The following is a 3,681-nucleotide window of genomic DNA, read 5'->3' as shown; positions in this document are numbered from 1 at the left end:
TCTTTTTACTCCTAAACGACAAGGTTCTGCCTAGAATTAGGTTTTCCTGCTCCTCCAAATTAATTAGAAGATCCTCCAAAACTTGAATTTCTTTTCTTTTAGTTTTCTCACTGCATGCTTGATGCGCAAATCAGAAGTATTCTCTCATGAATCATGTTTATTAAAGTATTGGTAATAAATGTACCGGGATGAAGACTCTTTGACCGAACATGTGGCAAGCACAGAAGGAACACATAGTCAACACATTAATAGCATGAGGAAATTGTTGTACTGCTATTTCTGGAAACACGATAAGTAAATTCGGATTCAACTTAAAGAATAGAGCAGATCAACTAAAGGTCCAACTCATCTTTTAGTATCACCTAGTAAGAGGCTGTTGATTGAAATAAAAAGTTTTAGAAGAATTAGGTTCGAATTTGCTAGAAACAGATAGCACTAGCTACAAGTGAGTCAAATGTGATCTTACAAGCTGTTTATTTGTGCTATACACATTGTTTGTCTTCTCTTAAAAATCGGAAAAAAAATTCAGAAATGTTGGAACTCACTTAAAAGAAAGAAAAATTTGCCGATCAAATTGTGGAAAAATCTTCAAATAGTTACCTAGTAGAGTTTAGACTATCTATAGGGTGTGACTGTTCTCCAATCCTGTTAACATGAGATGTTTTGTGCATAAGACTGCTTTTTTAGTTATCTAGTGGAGTAAATTTTAATATATACTTCTTTTTTTAGGGAAAGGGAACTTAAAAGTACTTCTACTAAGTTCTTCAATGCATAAAGTACAATGTCGCCACCGCTTCCACTGTGTCAGTCCTACTCCCATCAGCTACCACTTTCTGTTACATTTTTCATAAAATGCTTTGTTAGGTTCTAGCAATAACTTCTATTTTTGCTTTATATAGGATTCAAGTTCATCGAAAGGGAAAAACGCTTTCTATCAACAAGTTTTTCTATTTGTAAGACAAAGAAGGAAGAACTTACTTGAACACTTTTACATGGATTATTGACATCACAATAACTCTGAAGAGTAATTAAAGCTTGATTATCCAAATCCTCAGCATAATTGTAACACTTACAATTAGCACCAATTGTCCTCTTAAATAAGGGGCAACATTTATCTATAGAGACTGTTTGTGTCATGCACTTCTTTAATTTCCCCTTATCACTATCGCTGCAACTAGTGGTCGCGCTGGCGATGTTTTTCGCCACCGCTTGCTGATGGCTGCAGAGGACAACTGCAGCGATCAAGAACATGAGAATCACATACCCTCAAGTCATTCTCGCGATATGTAGTCGTATTCGTTTTCTTCTATCTAGCTACTATGAATCTTTTGTGTTGTACAAACCAATTAAGCTAGTAAGTAGTTCTTCTATTTATGCACATAAAATAGGATAGTCGTACTGTTTTAGAAAGTATTTAATAACAAGTGGATGGAAAAATAACATAAAGTTGACAACAAGTGGACATAATAATACGAAAAAGTTGAACACATGCTCGTAGAAAGAGGAAATAAGGTGATTATATTAAATATATGAAAATTAGGATTTTTTATATTTTTAGTGAAAATTTTGGATTCGCGACTAATATTAAGTTTGAATTTAGGAATCACTTCTCCCTATTTTTTTTAGATCTAATTGAAATAACATTATGGTTTCCACATTCTCCCAAGTGCAACATCAATTTAATATTGCACACAATAGATTCTCATAGCCGCCCCCCTTTTTACTTTTTGTCTCTTGGTTGAAAAATTGAAAGTATCTAGAAGTGTTCTCCATTATTATCTACTAATAATATAAAATTTAAACAATATATCATTTGGAGTGGGATACGCATGCAACCATGTGATTGATGTGAATTCTACCTAGAATTTGAATGTATGATCTAAAATCAAAATTTTGAATTTCTTAGTCCTTATTTTTAGATTATTTTTTTTAGCTTTCAACCCGCTGTTTGATTGTCCGTATTGTAGTCCGACTAATTTGGATTTGCGTTGAATAGGATCTCATGCAGAAGTAGCGTTCCATATCAAGGATTTCTAATTTGGATTCTCGTTGAATAGGACTTCATTCAGAAATAGCGTTTCATATCAAGGATTTTTCTATACCAAAAACTCGAACTCGAGAACTCTAATTAAAAATGTAGCCCTATCCACTATACCATAACAACCCCTGTTTACCTTATTTGATAGCATAAATAGCGTAAAAAATGATATTTTGGTAAAAGCATTTCTCTTCCTTTCTTTTCTTCTTATTATTGCTTAGTATTTGACATTTGATGTTCAATATTTTCTTTGGGATCCAATTAATTAAAATTCACACCGAAAAATCCCACTTTTGGAAGTTAAATCATTCTCTACCAAAGGTGACTTCATAACTCAAGACCTTTGATTAAGGATAAAGAAATACTTACCAAGATAAGATGCAGATTGAAGAACCTGAAATGGAACTTAAACGTTTCTGGATAGATTATTGGAGTAGTTCAACTTGTGGAAGAGTAAGATAACAGTTGCAGCTATCAAATCGAACTATTTCTTGGCAACTTGGACAACTTATAACGATGTTTGTCCCACATATCACTAGGAAGATCGGGATAAAAGAAAATGTGAACTTGACACAAATGATATTTGTGATGCAGTATTCAGCATCAATTCTGGAAAAAAGAACATAAAACTGAACAGAGAAGAAATTTGGCAAGTTCACCAACAATCAATGTTCATATAGAAGAATAAGAAACTATGGGATACAGAGTAGTTTTGTCTATACACACTAAGAAATCTAATAAATTTTTTACTATGAATCCAATTCTTTTCATTGTAGTATTAACTTGAGGTCATCATAGGAACATGCCACTTTGGACACCATCATGCTTTTAAATCATGAAAATTTAAATCTGAAACAAATCATCATTTGACTCCGTATCACATATCCAAACATATCCTAGATCTCTTCATAGTTAACCTCGTGATGATCAATATGGATGATGGTGAGATAGTTGAGATTATCAGACTCATGTATGGTTTGTACTTGTAGGAATAAAAACAATTTTGTTGGGAGAGTCATTTTCGAAATATATCATACAAAATTGTCGAAATTCAAATTTAATGGACTCCAATATGAACACTGGATATCAAAAGAGAAATTAAAAAAAAAAAGGACTCGTACATGAGAAAATAGCTAACTATGAAGGTCAATGATCAGTAAATTAAGTATTCAAGTAAACAATTCAAAAGATAAAATAAAAAGAAAAAAAATATTTTATAACTTGGATGATTTGGGGCTTTGGCGTACAAGTAACATTAGTGTTTCCAAATAATTTTTATTTAGTACTAATAATTACGCACTTATATATTAAAATACTTTTCTATTTATAAAAAAAGACTATGTATAATTTAATTAGACGACTAGGGACATTGGCGTACAAGTAAAATTAGTGTTTCCATGTGAGTTTCTAATTTCAAATGGTCAACTTATTAGATGTGAATTTTTTTTCTAATTATAAACTTCAATGTGGTATCTTAAGTTTGAAAAATAGGTTTGAAAAACTTTAATCAATTTTGCTGCAAAAATAAAGTATTTTAACTAATAGTTACTTCAACAAAAAAGGGTTGAAATGAAATAATTGAATCTCTAAAATAAGGGATATCCGGTAAATGCAATAAGGGAAACAAAATAATCGAATTTCTA

The 3,681-nt window shown here is 31.6% G+C and overlaps 1 long non-coding RNA gene across 1 annotated transcript; it reads left to right on the top strand.

The window, feature by feature from the left end:
• Nucleotides 1-727: 727 nt before the first annotated feature.
• On the top strand, nt 728-1,136 carry LOC107059207 (uncharacterized). The gene is made up of 2 exons (XR_001472548.1): nt 728-803; nt 900-1,136. It is a non-coding gene; the product is annotated as an uncharacterized lncRNA (long non-coding RNA).
• Nucleotides 1,137-3,681: the final 2,545 nt, after the last annotated feature.

The sequence above is a fragment of the Solanum tuberosum genome, unplaced genomic scaffold (assembly GCF_000226075.1).
Source record: "Solanum tuberosum cultivar DM 1-3 516 R44 unplaced genomic scaffold, SolTub_3.0 scf00979, whole genome shotgun sequence".
Classification (NCBI taxonomy): domain Eukaryota; kingdom Viridiplantae; phylum Streptophyta; class Magnoliopsida; order Solanales; family Solanaceae; genus Solanum; species Solanum tuberosum.
The sequence above is the reverse complement of the archived record's forward strand: the minus strand, read 5'-3'. Positions and strand labels throughout refer to the sequence as shown.